The 17,203-nt window shown below is 41.2% G+C and overlaps 1 non-coding gene across 1 annotated transcript; it reads left to right on the forward strand.

Annotated features, from left to right (window-relative positions):
- The first annotated feature begins 14,938 nt into the window (after positions 1-14,938).
- On the forward strand, positions 14,939-15,045 carry LOC142165139 (small nucleolar RNA R71). Its single transcript, XR_012696099.1, has one exon. It is a non-coding gene; the product is annotated as a small nucleolar RNA R71 (small nucleolar RNA).
- The last annotated feature ends 2,158 nt before the right edge of the window (positions 15,046-17,203 follow it).

The following is a 17,203-nucleotide window of genomic DNA, read 5'->3' on the forward strand; positions in this document are numbered from 1 at the left end:
CAAACGAAACGAACAAATGCGCAATTTTAATAAATGACTCTATTCATAGAAATGCTAGAGATGCTTATGTTCTTGATTCTCCATGTGTCATAATATTCTATCATCTGTTCATGGGTCTCAGAAAAATACGTAAGTTGAAAAGGTTTACTTCATGATATTATTCAAAGGCATAATGATCTTATGACACTCCAAGAGATTTTATTGACGTACTTCTCATGCATTACATTCATGTACATTGATCCATGACCAGATGGCATTATATACGCGTATATATATGTATATGGGATATGGAAAAAGGTTACGACGTTATATACGCACCACCACCTGATCAGCTGGTATACGTTGATGATTTGCCCACAGTGGCCGAGATGATATGATGGGATGCCCTCAGAGGCTTGATGATGTTATGAACACATATACCCATGCATGGTATGACATTTATATGCATATGCACGACATTATAAAAATGAAATGATTCACAGATCTATGCAAACGTACATGTCGAGTCTTTTTCTCCATGTTTCTCTCATGTCTATTATTTACTGATTTTCATTCCTTACATACTCGGTACATTATATGTACTGACGTCCCTTTTGCATGGGGACGCTGGGTTTCATGCCTGCAGGTCCCGATAGACAGGTCTAGAGCCCTCCAAGTAGGCTATCAGCTCAGCGGAAGATGTTGGTGCGCTCCATTTGCTTCGGAGTTGCTTGTTTGGTTAGTATGATTTAGATGTGTATTGTTTGGTATGGCGGGACTCTGTCCCGACCTTTATAAAAATTATGTATTCTTAGAGGCTTGTAAAAAGATGTCATGTACGTAAAAGATTGTATGGCCTTGTCGGTCTATGTTCAGTGTACGAGTGGTTATTTTGGCCTTATAGGCCCGTATGTCTTATGTTTAAGTTGGTATCACATGTTGTATTCTATTTACTCACGGCAGCCTTCCGGTTCAGTTATCTATGATAGTATGACATGAAAAGATATGTTATGTTGGTACTCGGTTGAGTAAGGTATCGGGTGCCCGTCGCGGCCCATCGATTTGGGTTGTGACAATCAGCAGTCAACATCTACACGCAAGGTGCAGAAGTGTAGTATGAGTACAACCGACCCCATGTACTCATTAAGTAACAAACATAACCTTAGGTTGAAAGTAGTGACAAGCTAGAATAAAAGTCGGGTCCAACACCAATAGCCAACAACAAATTATAACAACGTCAAGCAAATAATAAAAGAAGTAATTCAGATATGAAATGCTCCGCTTTTTCATCATTTTCCGAAAAGAATTTTTCTTTTCAAGTATATCAGTGAAAACCCAACTCCTTTACCGAAATCGTCGAAAATTAGAGTAAGTTAGAAAACTGAGAGTTTTCCCAAAAATCCTTTCAATAGTAAATATGATGTTTCATTTTCTCTCCAGATAGCAAGTGTAAAATACCTCTCGATGCCCATATGTTAATATATGTGAGAAGTCATGAATGACGTGATACCGTACAGCATGAGGAAATGCATCTTTATGCCTGTATGTCATGTGCATGTCAAATGCGATGCGACTCAGTGATAAAACCATATGCATACTCTCAGAGTATCAATTCACTCAGTCCTCCCAGTCACGCAGTTCTCACAACCACTCAATCCTCACAGTCACTCTGTCCTCACAGTCACTCAATCCTCCCAATCACTCGGCACTAGCACTCAGTAGGTAGCTACACTCACTGGGGTATGTACAAACTCCAGAGGGGCTCCTTCAGCCCAAGAGCTATAACAAGCCAATTATGGCATAAATCAGTATAACATGCTGCGGCGTGCAGCCCGATCCCATAAACATCCTCACCATCAGGCCCTAGGCCTCACTTAGTCATCAATATCTCTAGTCTCTCTCTCACTGGCTCACAATATCATGAAACTAGCTCGAAAAATGATGATATGATGTATCGATAAATAACAACAGAGACTGAGAAATGTTATGTATTGAATGAATATGACTGAGTACGAAATTTCAATGAAATCAACAAGTCAATAGAAGGAAATGACCATTATGGATCCCAACAGTACCAACATATACCTAAACATGATCTATAACATGCTTGATAGCTCAATCATTTTAGTGTAGAGATTTCATAGTTACAAATAAGATCAGATAACTACACATTACCACAAAATTAACAGAGTTACAATTTATACGGTGCACGCCCACATGCCCATCACCTAGCATGTGCGTCACCTTAACACCAAACACATAACATGTATATTCAGGGTTCATACCCTCAGCACCAAGCTTAGACGTGTTACTTACCTCGAACAAGCTAATTCCAATATCGAGCAACCCAAGCGATGCTCCAAAAATGCCATCTCGGCGTACCAACCTCCGAACGGCGCAAAACTAGCCAAAAATAACTCAAATACATCAAATAATGCCAAAGGAAACAACCCCAATCGATAAAAATCGAATCTTTAATCAAAGTCCAAGAATCGACCAAAAAGTCCAACCTAGGCCCATGCCTCGGATCCCGACAAAACTCACAAAATCCGGTAACTCATTCAATTACGAGTCCAACCATACTAGTTTCACTCAAATCCGACTCCAAATCGGTGTTCAAAATTCAAAAATTTACTTTATGAAACTCTAGGCTAAAACTACTAATTCCTCTTTTATATTCATCAACCAATTGCCAAAAATAAATATAGATTCATGGAATATAATTAAAACCAAGTGTAGAATACTTACCCCAATCCTTGTGATGAAGATTGCTCCAAAAATCACCATATTCCGAGGTTCATAGCTCAATATATGATAAAAATGGCCAACCCTCGAACTTATAGCATTCTGCCCAGTGCTTTCTGCTTTTGCGGACACCCGAGCCGCTTCTACGACATGAGCTCCGCTTCTGCGGACTCCACTAGCCAGATGACCCCTTGCACCTGCGGATCTCCATCCACTTTTGAGCAATCGCAGGTGCGAAGACAAACACGCTTCTGCATTAATGCTCGCTTCTGCATCTAAGACCTTCGCATCTGCGGGGACGCAGATGCGCCCCTAATCCCGCTTCTGCGATCTATCCCGCCCCTAATCTCGCATCTGCGCCTATTCTTCTGCAGATATGGAAACACCAGAACCAGCAACCTTCAACAATGCACTATGAAACAGAAATGTTCCGAACCTCGTCTGAAACTCACCCGAGCCACTTGGGACCCCGTCCAAATATACCAACAAGTCCAATAACATAACACAGACCTACTCGAGGCCTCAAATCATGCATAACAACATCAAACAACGAATCGCACCTCAAATTGAACTTAATGTACTTGAACTTTTCAACTTTCATAACTCGTGCCGAAACATGGCAAATCAACCCGAAATAAACTCAAATTTTGCACACAAGTCCCAAATGACATAATGAAGTCGTTCCAATTCCTAGAACCACAATCCGAATCTGATATCAATAAGTCCACTCCCGGTCAAACTTTCCAAAAATCAACTTTTGCCATTTCAAGCCAAATTCAACTACGGACCTCCAAATCACAATCTGGACACATGCCTAAGTCCAAAATCACCCAACAGGAACCATCAAAACTCCAATCCGAGGTCAATTACTAAAAAGTCAAACTTGGTCAACTTTTTCAATTTAAAGCTTTCTAGTTGAGAATCATTCTTCCACATCGATCCCGAATAACCTGAAAGCCAAAACCAACGATTCACACAAGTCATAACACATCATATAGAGCTACTTATGCCCGTAAACAACCGAGTGAAGTGTAAATTCTCAAAACAACCGGTCGGGTTGTTACATCTTCCCTCACTTAAACATACGTTCGTCCTCGAACGTGCCATAGTTGTTCCCAAAGCCATCAAACCACTGTGTAACCTTACCATGCATATACCCGGGGGTGATCCCACATCACCATATCCCATATAGGTCTGATAATACAACATAATTGAAACTTCTCAATTCAACCTAGACCATAAGCCTTAGAATCCAATTTCCAACATCCAAAATTTTCTATAGGATCAGAATCTCGCATCTACACACTGTATAAGTCTAAACAAGCTGTATCAATTATATCCATAACCCAAGATGTAATCACATCATATACCACACGACTCGCATACTCGTAGCAAAATTTTTGATCACAGTTACTGCTCAAAACAACCCAATACAGACAATAAAGCTCATATCAAACCAAAACCTCGTTCTCAAGCCTTCGTACACTGCCGACAATGAAAGAAACACGCAAAACTCATAACCATTAATCAAATCAACACGTCACGGAGCCCCCTCCTTTGGCAAGAACTATAGCAATTTCTAAGCCGACTTCCGATATTATCTTTCCAAATATACCGCAATCAAATCCAATGGCAGCCATCCTAGATCCGATGACCTCATCTTATCAAATACCAGATACTCTACTGACATGCCGCACCAATACTACCCAGAGCCACAAACCGTGTAATCCGTGCACCAATGTGCAATAATTCAAATGTACTAAAACTTGAAAAATGACTCAAACAAGAGACCGTCCTGCAAGCTCAAAACGTACCGCCACAACGCAATGCTAAAAACCTATCACACACCTTAGAACTATAACACACGAATCTAACAGAAATGATCATATCTCTACATAACTTTGTTGCAATGCGTGACCCCATTCAAACACTGGTCCATATGAAATACCTCAAGCCACCATGGTCAAAATCAATAACCGCGCGCAACACGACATCAAGTACCCAAGGTGCACGACCATAACCACAGAGAAGCAAAAAACACAATGCCACACAAACCCGAAAGAACATAACCAATGTGCAGTCAATCATGCATCACCCAAATACCTATCTTGCTCAAATTCCGCTATAAGGCCCCAATATAACCGCACCATGTGTGTATATAACCAAGAATCACAACTCCTAGTAGTATAGAAGAGTAACTCACAAATCACATCAGAACACGAATAAGCTTAACAACAACCGAATGTCACATCCCTTAACAATAGCAGTATGGAGCCAACCAATTCGACTCGGTGCAGAATACACATCCTTATTGGGCCTACCAATGGACCTCAAATCAACTCTAGCCACCCACAATAGATGAATAACCCTCCAAAAGTCCACAATAACCGAATCATAACATATATTATCATCTGGCTAGCCTCGGTCATAACTTCTTAGTTTACTATAATGACACAGTCTACTCCCAAGAACTCCCAGACTCCAAATCCATAGAACACACGAATCACCATATATGATTCCAACTCTACCGCCCGAATGTCAACACATATCTCATACACGATCATCCCACAATGAATACTTCTATAATTCTTCCGCGCCACATAGCAAAATTTAAATATCAACAGTCGATCAACTAGGAGAGTGACACACTACCAATGAATTATCCATAAATCAAAACATTGTGCCCCTTCTGAAATGTACACTCTCATCAAGAAATACCAAATATTAATATCATTTACCTAGTCATCTAAAACCGTCCATGCTGCCTAAAAATTTTATGCCATTCCCTTCAAAATTGAACCTTGACCTTGCTCATGCAAATCTCAATCCCACACAACACACCGCATATACCATGACATTATATGAAAAGTAAGAGAACCTCATAATCCACTCCAAGTCACAAGCAACTACATACTCAATTAGCCAAGAACCTTCCATTTGATCTCATCCAGGAGAAAATCACTATACGTCACATGTTCCTCACACCAGTAGGAAATATACTCCTCAAACCGTGGAAGAAACAATTGAGAACTCTTTGGAATCCATTTGTACATAACCAAACTATCAGAACCGAATCTCTCTAACTCAACCAAGCCACGCAAGTCACTGATCACGCCCAACTACGCCTTATAAAAAGGACTACGCGGTCGCTACAAATATATAATCCGATTCAGTCCGGAATCGAATTCCACATGGAACTAACCTATTTACTACAACTTTTAACATTGCTAATGAATAGCTCAAACAATCCCCGGATGCAAGATTTTTAATGGATAATGAGTAGAATTTAGTTAACTAATGAAAAACAATGATAAAACTAGCAATAATCGAGAATAGAGTTGAATTCAATGGTAAAAAGGTCTAGGGTTATTGATTTCCCTAATTGTCGGATTAATTCCTGACACGTTAGCTATAATCTCACCGTAATACTCTATAAGAATATGAGTTCTGGGTTACCGTAATTATCTCTTGATCAATTACGATAGTTTACTAGCAGCATTCTCTCGAACTGCTATAGTTGCCAATTTATGCAACTCAGAATTATCCCACCAAAGCTTCGTTATCTCTAACCCTGCTTTTAAATTCAAGTAATCATATCTGGGTCACTTCCTTACTCCTTATACCAAGAATAATTTACATGGGTAGACTACCTTAGTGTAACATCCTAACCTCAAGAGTGGACTCTCTCTAGCCACGTAATGTCCCTAACCGACTTTCATACTCTCAGTTAGAGGTCCAGCCTTAACTTCCCTTCATGAATCACGTGCCTACTCACCACAAAAGAGACTTGTGTCATGGTCATTATAATTCACACACTGAGGAATTCAAATGCGTAAGATTTCACTCACCCTCAGAAATAAATTCTTATGCCTCAAACAACGCACCATAGGCTTGCCCGTAGTGTAATACTCGACTAATCGAGCTCATTTAGTCTAAAATCAAGTAGGACTTTATTTGATTGTAATGTTGGCTGCGGGACCGGTAGGATACATATGGGTATAGTGACTATACCTCCCTAAGCACTTCAATACATTTTTCACTTTTAAGCCCATACCTTTGCCAAACCTTAATTCCACCTTTACATCATTGAGTTAAACCCCCTACTTCTTTAAGCACACTTTCTCTTCTAAACATCATCACCATTTTGAGACTTATTCTTTTAAAAATTATTCAGCTTAGTCTCTTCTCTTTTTTTGTGGCTTCTACTATTGCTTATCACACAGTGCACCTTTTTTTTCTCATGTTGTCTTAGTTCCACTCAAAAGCCCAACCAACCACCCCACACCTTAACTTTTCCATATTCATTACAATTCAAGTGCTTCTAAGAGGTGATAGGGTTAAAAATAGACAATTTAAAACTTGGGTAAGACTTGTAATGTGGTTGCCAAAGAAACAGGATTACAGGCTCAAAGGGGTTAACTAGGATATATGCAATCAGGTGGTTGAAAATATATATAGATAGGTTCAACAAGAAAACACCTATATTACTTTTCAGACCAATTAAGACTACCATTTCGCTTTGTACATACACATGGCAAGTTCTAGGCATTGAGTGTTAGCATAGAATACACAAAGTCTCACTCACACATGGCACATGACTCAATTTAGTTAGGACCATCAGACACTCTGCTCAAGGTGCTTAATCCAACTCACGAACACACAATTTAAGGCTTTATTGCTAGAGTCAACTAATGAGCCTAAGTGTCACACTAAAGCAATCTCTATTCAAGGTACCATGGAGTTAAGAGATCCTATTTCTATTCTTTCCTAGCCCAAAAATTCCTAAACTTAAAAAAAAAAAAAAACTAACTACACCCGGTTCAAATGGAAACCCATGGAAAAGAACCGTGGTTTAAAGAAAAACCAAGGGGGAGTTGATACACTACCTAACAGAAAAAATCTTTTTTTTGTTGTTATTCGACTTAAGTCCCTCAAGAGACCCGTCGAGAGGTGTCCGTCTTCGGGCCAAGTTGAATTTAATTAACATCAACCAAAAATACCAAACAAATCTATACAATTGTAAAACAACAACAACAACCATCCCCCACCCCACACTTAAAGATTTGGAATGTCCCTATGTCAAAGAATTTAAAGCAGAGTAAGGTAAAGGGACTTCCCCGGTGCTCAGTCCTGATCAGAGACGGTGCCAGGATCGAGGTGACACGCTCGTCCTAGCGCCCGGAGACAACCCATGATCTTTTTCTCTGACCTAGCACTTTGAGTAGCCAAAGTGTCAACTCTAGCACTCAGGTCATTGATCGAAGTGCATAGGCCAGCCATCTCCTATTCCAAGGCTATCATCTGGGTACTCCAGCGGGCCTGTGATGGGCCCGCCTCATCAGCAATCTGCACCGGTGGGGCAGCAACATGCATAGCTCTCTCATCATCATCATCGACATCATCATTATCCACCACAGCTTGCTCTTTCCCAACCGTGATTTTACTAGCCTTGAATGGGGCTTTTAATGGCAACTTCCCATCTACTATGGGATTTTCGGGAACTCATGACACAGGACACAACTTGGTGACCAGGGAAGGGAAGTAGAACCCTTTGCTTATCTCCGTAGAGCGAATGAACATTTTATCCTGAATGAGTCGGGCCACGTCAAAATCGTGGTGGTTTACGAAATACCAAATCGCTGCCCCTCTTGGCGCATTAACATCTGTAGTGTTACTACATGGCAGCAAACGGTTGTTGATGATTGTTATCCAATACTTAGTTTCCTAAGTGAGAGATTGGGAGTTCAGGGTCATTCTTGGCTTTATCCATATTGGATCCCGGCCAGCCACACAGATTGTTTGAATAATTGGTTGCCACCAGATAGGTAGGCGTTGACAATCTTGGTAATAATCCGTCTCTCTAGTGAAGACCGGAAAACTGTACACTCGGCGGATGGCCTCAAGAGATGCATTCACCGGGGTATTTCGTACTGTGACAACCCTATCAACATGGTCTGGGCAATTCACATAAAATTCCCTTACCATCATTACATTGACCTCTTTCGGCTTATTAAAGAAGTTGTCCAGCTGACGCCTCCTCAATTCTTCATAGATACTAGGGCATTCAACTCGCAAGGCATGCCTGTCAATATGGACTTCAGGCACCATCTCCTTGGATATCTTTGCATTAAATCTATCTTGAGCCACTTTGGAGATAAACGGAGTGCGGTCAAACTGTCTTGAACTAGCCTGAGCTCAAGCTATGGATGAACCTCCTGGCCCACTAGTAGAGGAACCTGTGGCACGTCTTTTCCTTAATTGATGCATTGTACCTGACAAAACAAGGGCTACTATTAGTGAAGGTTTGAGTTGTGTGAACCCTGGGTGGTTACTTAGACTTCACCACCACCATGGTTACATTAGCCATTACAGCTCAATGGGGCAATTTCACAAGCACCTAGTGTGCATGGAACTATGATTTAACACACTTATCCCATGGAAGTACAAACTCTCCCCCCAAATCAACCACAATCACTTCACAAACTCCACCCCACCACAATCAACTTTACACAACAAGATCATGTTCTTCTCTACTATATTCTACACATTACTCACTAAAAAGAAGAAAAGAAAACCAAACTTTTTTACTATAGATACTACAACAAATCTAACATTAAAATTGCAAAAGAGAAGGGGAGAAGAAGAGAGAATGAAATCATGACATACCTGAAACTTGTAGAGTTGGAGTGTCATGGTGGTTGGGTAGTCGGAAGTGGGTGTGTGTGTGAGAGAGAGAAAGGGGTTTGTGAAAGATAGGAAGAAGAAAGAGAAGAAGAGGCGTGTGGGTTAGAGAGTTAGAGTAAGAAGGGGAATGGGGGAAGTGGGAAGGGGGTGTGTGGGGTGTTGGTTTAGTTTTAATGGGTTTAAAAGAGAAAAAGAAAAAAATAAAATAAAATAAATTTAATTACAATTTACCTAGGCAGGCAGAATGGTCGTGATTCACCGCGCCCAATCCACGTCCCGACTGCGGTCGCGGTAAAAAAAGAAAAACAAAATAGTGGCATTATAAACTACCGCATCCGGTCTGCATCCCGACGGCGGTCGCGGTGGCCCAAAAATAGAATGTGCCTAAACTCCCGCGCCCGGGCTGCGGTTCCACCGTGGTTGCGGTCACGAGCTTCTGAAAACTTTTACCTTTTCGGAGTTGGTTCTTGACCTTGACTTCTTCCAATATGCACCAATCTTGACTTGTACACTAATAAAAGGGTTAGTATCATACACATCAAGTATAACATCAAAACAAAAAGAGAAACAAAAGAAAACATGGGTTGCCTCCCACGTAGCACCTGATTTAACATCGCGGCACGATGCAGGCTTGATCATCACTCCTCATTCGTGTATTGGGGCTCTTCCAAAGTTATTACCACTCTATCCCTTTTTTCTTCAGCCATGCCAAGGTAATGTTTTAGCTTTTTCCCATTCACCGTGAACTTATTTGTCCCATCTTTTGATTCAATCTCCACAGCTCTACTTAAGAATATTTGTACCACTCTAAAGGGTCCTGACCGTCGGGACTTCAACTTACCCAGAAACAATCTTAATCTCGAGTTGTATAACAACACTAGATCTCTGGGTTTGAAGTTCCAATCCAAGATGTGCTTATCATGCATTAGTTTCATTCTTTTTTGTATAGTCTAGCACTCTCAAATGCCTGGAACCTGAATTCCTCCAGCTCATGTAACCCAGTGATTCTGCCGGTGCCTGCTGTCTCCATATCTAAATTTAACTACCACAATGCCCAAAGTGATTTATGTTCTAGCTCTACCGGAAGGTGGAATGTCTTTCCAAACACCAACTTGTATGGTGACATACCAATTGGAGTTTTGAATGCTGTGTGGTACGCCCACAATGCATCATCCAGCTTCTTCGCCCAATCGGTCCTTGTTGCATTCACTGTTTTTCTAAGGACACTTTTAATTTCCCTATTTGACACTTCAACTTGCCCGCTCGACTGTAGGTGATAAGGGGTGGTCACCTTATGACAAACTCTATACTTTTCCAACAGTCGTATGAATGCTTTATTGTAAAAATGGGTTCCACCATCGCTGATTATAGCTCTTGGGGTGCCAAAACGTATGAAGATGTTTTTTTTAGAAAGCCTGTTACCCCTTTTGCATCATTGGTTGGGAGAGCCACAGCTTCAACCCATTTGGAGACATAGTTAACTGCCACCAGTATGTATTTGTTACCATATGAGCTAACGAATGGTCCCATAAAGTCAATCCCCCACATGTAAAACACCTCCACCTCTTGAATGGTAGTCATCAACATCTCGTGACGCCGAGATATGTTGCATGTCCTTTGGCACTCATCGCAACTTTTCACCCAAGCGTGGGCATCCTTGAACAGAGTTGGACAATACAAACCCGATTCTAACACCTTAGCTGCTGTCCGAATTCCTCCAAAGTGTCCACCGTATGGTGAAGCATGGCAAGCCTGTAAATAGAATGTTGATCTTTCTTGGGGATACACCTCTGGATCATGTTATCTACACATATTTTAAATAGTCTAGGTTTATCCCAATAATAAGACCGACAATCGCGAAAGAACCTTTTCTTTTGAATTGAAGAGAGTTCATAAGGTACAATACCACTTGCTAAATAATTAGTAATATCAGCATACCACAACGTATCCTCCACTGTCACTGCTAGTAACTGTTCATCCGGGAATGTCTCTGTTATATCCTCAACCTCTACCTTCCTTTCAGCTCCTTCCAACCTTGATAGGTGGTCTGCTACTTGGTTCACTGTCCCTTTTCTGTCATGGATCTCCAGATCGAATTCTTGTAGCAAAAGAACCCAGCGAATCAAGCGTGGTTTTGACTCCTTCTTTGCTATCAAGTACCTAATTGCTGCATGGTCAGTATAAACAATAACCTTTGAACTAATCAAGTATGACCTGAATTTGTTGAATGCAAAAACTACAGCCAACATCTCTTTTCCACTCATGGTATAATTGAGCTGTGCACCGCTTAGCGTTCTGATTGCATAGTAAATTGGTTGCATCAGTTTATCCTTTTGCTGCCCCAAGACTGCTCATATAGCATAGTCACTTGTGTCGCACATGAGTTCAAACAGTTGCTCCCATTCGAGTGCCACGATGATGGGTGCAGTCACCAATCTTTTCTTCAGCTCCTCAAATGCCAACCTGCAATCATTAGAAAACACAAAGGACTAATCTTTTTCGAGGAGTTTACATAAAGGGTTAGCAATCTTAGAGAAATCTTTTATGAATCGCCTGTAGAACCTGGCGTGCCCAAGGAAACTTCTCACTGCCTTGACCGAAGTAGGCGGTGGCAACTTCTCAATCATGTCAACCTTAGAATGGTCAACCTCAATTCCTTTACTGGACACTCGATGCCCCAAGACTACCCCTTCTTGTACCATAAAATGACATTTTTCCCAATTCAACACTAAATTTGTCTCCACATATCTTCTGAGCACTCTTCTTAAATTGTGAAGAAAGTCCTCAAATGAATCCCCCACCACAGAGAAATCATCCATAAATAACTCCATAATGTATTCAACCATGTCCGTGAAAATGGCTAACATACACCGTTGGAATGTAGTCGGTGCATTACAAAGCCCAAAAGGCATTCTCCGAAAAGCAAAGATGTCATACGGACAGGTGAAGGATGTTTTCTCTCTGTCTTCGGGGGCGATTGAGATCTGATTGTACCCCAAATATCCATCTAAGAAACAGAAGTGAGATCGCCTAACCAACCTGTCCAACATTTGGTCAATGAATGGCAAGGGAAAATGGTCCTTCCAGGTGGCTGTGTTCAATTTTTGGTAGTCCATGCAAATCCGCGATCTCGTGACTGTACGAGTCGATATCAACTCGTTATTCTCATTTTGTATGACCGTTATTCTTCTTTTTTTCGGCACACATTGAACAAGGCTGACCCAATTGCTGTCACAGATGGGGAAGATGATACCCGCATATAACCATTTGATCACTTCCTTCTTCACAACCTCTTTCATATTCGGGTTCAACCTTCGTTAATGTTCTCTGGAAGGTTTGTGCCCTTCTTCCAAGAGAATCTTGTGCATACAAAAAGCTAAGTTGATACCTTTTATGTCCGCCATGGTCTAACCAATAGCAGTCTTATATTCCTGTAACACCTGTAGGAGTTTCTCTACCTGCACAGCTAGCAAACCAGATGATATAACAACAGGTAAAGTAGAATTAGGCCCTAAGAACGTGTACCTGAGGTGAGCTGGAAGCGGTTTCAGGTCCAACTATGGTTGCTCCTCTATCGATGGTTTTGCATGTGGTGTTGTTCTTTCTTCTATGTGTAGGGGCTCGAACTGGGGTTCCCTTGTCCAGAACCCTTGACCTTCGAGAGCCATGACCCACTCTTCCAACTTCTCACCATCCACATTTCCCAGATTCATCAAGCAAGCTTCTAGCGGACCCCTGACATTAATAGTCTCATCCTCCTCTTGTAGTATCACATCTACGGCCTCCACTAGTGAGCAATTTGCAAATTCGTTGGGTCTCCTCATAGATTGTTGAACATTGAATATGATTTATTCATTGTTCAACCTTATTTTTAATTCCCCAGTCTCACAATCAATCAATGTTCTCCCAATGGCTAAAAACGGCCTGCCCAGAATGATTGGTATCTCTTCATCCACCTGACAGTCAAGAATGACGAAGTCTGCAGGGAATACAAATTTCCCCACTTGAACAAGCACATCATCAAGAATTCTGCTCGGTCTTTTCACTGTGCGATCTGCTAGTTGCAGCAACATTGAGATTGGTCTAGCTCTGCCAATGCCTAGTTTTGTATAGATTGCCAAGGGCATCAAGTTTATACTGGCTCCCAAATCTCACAATGCTTTAGCAAAGCATAACTCCCAATGGTGCATGGGATAATGAAACTACCTAAATCAGACACCTTTTGAGTCGTAGGTCTTGTCACTACCACGCTGCAAGTCTGCGTCAGAGTTACAGTGGACATGTCGTGGAAGTCAAATTTTCGCGACATCAGGTCCTTCATCATTTTTGCATACCCTGGCATTTCCCTCAAAGCATCCATAGTGGAATATTCAATTGAATTTGTCTGAGCATTTCCATGAATTTCCTGTATTGATCATCTTTCTTTTGCTTTGCCAACCTCTGAGGCAATGGTGCAGGAATCAACCTCTACCTACTGCTTTGTGTCTTCTCTTTGCTGGAAGCTTTTTCTACTACCTATTCTGGGAGTTGTTCACCTTCCTTCTCCTTACCCTTGTCAACTTGTGCTTGTTCGATTACAACCTCGGTGAGCTCTGCCGGCTCATCGGTCTCTAATGTAACTAGAGTAGCTGGAGTGGTTGGTGTTGTCTCTCTCTTGGATTGAGCAACTTCTTGCTCCCTGTCTAAATCTCTCCCATTCCTGAGACTCACTGCCATGAGCTGATTCAGGTTCCGCTCCTTTGGATTAACGTTTGTATCTGCATGCAATGTTCCTTGTGGGCGATTGTTCAAGGCCATAGATAGTTGTCCCAATTGAGTTTCAATGCCTTTGATTTCTGAATCATGTGCAGCTAACTTCTCTTGCATCTTTCCATTTGCCCCAATAAGTTGTTGCAGCATACCCCCGATTTCGATCATGTTAGTATCCTGCTACTAATGAGGTGGTTGGTAGGTCAATTGTTGCTGGTGTTGCTGATTATAGCCCCGTTGCCTTTGATAAGGCATGACTTGGCCTTATGGTCGTTCTCCTCCTGGATTGGGGTTATGTTGTGGCTGGTTTGGTTGGCTTGCTGTTGGTCCCCATTGCTGCCCACTTTGCCTTTGACCTCCAAAATTATTGACATAATTCATGTCTTCTCTGAATCCCTGGTTGTCATTCTCTCCACTCCACGACCACACATATGACTGGTTTATGCAAGGAGTGCACAAGCCTTCATTTGTGGTATCCACAATGTGCACCTGTTTCGTACCTATCTCATCGATTTTCTTTGCCAGCAAGCTCATCTGGGTCATAAGAGTGGCTATGTTTTTTGCATGTGTATTGTTTAGGTTAAGAGCGATAAAATGCACTATTGGAGTGAGTGTTGTGTCTCTCATCATCCAGCCTGAATTTTGAGACTTCTTGTCAAGAAGAAGCTTGCACTCTGTAAAAGTTTTGCTCAAGAATGCACCCCCGACAGAAGCATCTACATTGGCCTTCAGACTGTCAGCCAAACCCATATAGAATCTTTGTCCTAGCATCTGATCCGGAATGCCATGGTGAGGGCACTTCACCAACATTCCCTTAAATCTCTCCCAGGTCTCTTGCAAAGTCTCAGTCAGTTTCTGTCTGAATTACAATATCTCATCAATCTGCTTCACAGTTTTGTTGGGTGGATAGAACTTGTTTAAGACCTGCTTGACTAGTTCCTCCCAAGTAGCAATAAAGTTTACTGGGAGCGAATTCAGCCAAGTTTGAGCCTCCCCCGTCACTGAGAATGGGAACAGTAATAATTTGATTACCTTAGGGGTGACATTCGGCTGTCTTTGAGTGACACATATTGATAGGAAGTTCTTCAGTTGTTGTTGTGGGTCTTCGATGTATGACCCGGAGAACAACCCTTTATTCTATAACAAGTGTAGCATGTTGTTGGTAACCTGGAATGTCTCCGCTTGTATCTGAGGAACCGCAATTGTTGTGGCCAGGTTGTCCGTAGTTGGTTGCGCCCCATCATAAAGAGCAACTTCCGACACAAAAGGTGCTACCACTCTAACATTTGGGTCATCTCGATCATTCCTGATGTTCCCGTTGACGTTATCTATGTCACCCATTTCAATTTCAATTTGTTCGTTTTGTTTCAGCTGTTTGCTCTTCTTGTTAGCCTGGTTCAATGTCCGAAATGCTTTTTCGGAATCTGAGTGTCCTTCAAAGAGTTCACCAGTTCTCGAAGAGCTTCTAGGCATGCACCTGAGTTCAGAAGAGTTCAACCATGAGAATTTTAATGGAAATATTTTTAACACCACAAAAATTTGATCTAAACTAATAATCCAAGCAATTATTCAAAGTTGCAATATATAACACCGTTAGTTCCCCGGCAACATCGTCAAAATTTGATCACGCCCAACTACGCCTTATAAAAAGGACTAAGCGATCGCTGCAAATATATAATCCGGTTCAGTCCAGAGTCGAATCCCACAGGGAACTAACCTATTTACTACAACTTTTAAAAATGCTAATGAATAGCTCAAACAATCCCCGGATGCAAGATTTTTAATGGATAATGAGTAGAATTTAGTTAACTAATGAAAAACAATGATAAAACTAGCAATAATCGAGAATAGAGTTGAATTCAATGGTAAAATGGTCTAGGGTTATTCATTTCCCCAATTGTCGGATTAATTCCTGATACGTTAACTATAATCTCGCCGAAATACTTTATAAGAAATATGAGTTCTAGGGTTACCGCAATTATCTCTCGATCAACTACGATAATTTACTAGCAGCATTCTCTCGAATTGTTCTAGTTGCCAATTTATGCAACTCAGAATTATCCCACCAAAGCTTTGTTATCTCTAACCCCGCTTTTAAATTCAAGTAATTAATCTCTTAACTTATCCGAAAGTGGTATTGTTCAACAACAATCTAACCTAGTCTTCTTTCTCAAGCAACACAAGGTAACTAGACACGATTAATCAAGGGTCCTTTCAATTAATCACAGAACAACACATAGTTGAATAATTATAGAATAAGAAATGGCTTAATTATATCAAAACATAATCAAGACTTCATCCAACAATTGGTTCCATCAACCCTAGATTAAATGTTTAGCTACTCATGGTAAAATAAGATAAATCCCTAAGATAATTGACAATTCACAAAATAATGATAATAGGAAGAAGAATGAAAAACTCTAATGGTGTCTTGATCTTCTCACACTTGTTCTTGCCTCCAATTGAGTCTAAAAACAAGCTTAACCTTAACTTGGGCAAGTTTGTTGAGTTTATATAGGGTTAGGATAAGTTTCCCACGCTTTACACTTTAGACCCTGGACTTTCTCGGCATTCTCCAGATCGACCGCGGTCGCGGGCCAACCGCGGTCAGACCGCAGTCGTTTTAGACTATTCTCTTTTTCCACCGCATTCCAGTCGCGGCCCTACCGCGGTCGCGGTGGACTGTTGCCCAGTTTCTCTTCGCCTTTCTTACTCGTTTTCATCCGGGCTCTTCTCGATTGGTCTTGTATCTACATATTTGACCCCAAAACACTGTATATCCTCCTCCTAACTAGGAGTAGCTCCTGCAAAGCTTAAAAACCTCAATTAGAGCATTTTGTTATCATTTAGCACTTAAAACATCAATAAAATATGGTTAACTTAGAGCAATAATAATATCTACATCGCATAATATAGGCTACTATTAGTCACCAACAACCCAAGGGTATTGCCGCAAAACACCTGTAGAAACTCACGTCATCATAAGAACCAAAAGAGCCAATCACTTCCATTAGCATACTGATCCAACACGTTACCAAGTTGTCCT

This window comes from Nicotiana tabacum, chromosome 1 (genome assembly GCF_000715075.1).
Source record: "Nicotiana tabacum cultivar K326 chromosome 1, ASM71507v2, whole genome shotgun sequence".
Lineage (NCBI taxonomy): Eukaryota > Viridiplantae > Streptophyta > Magnoliopsida > Solanales > Solanaceae > Nicotiana > Nicotiana tabacum.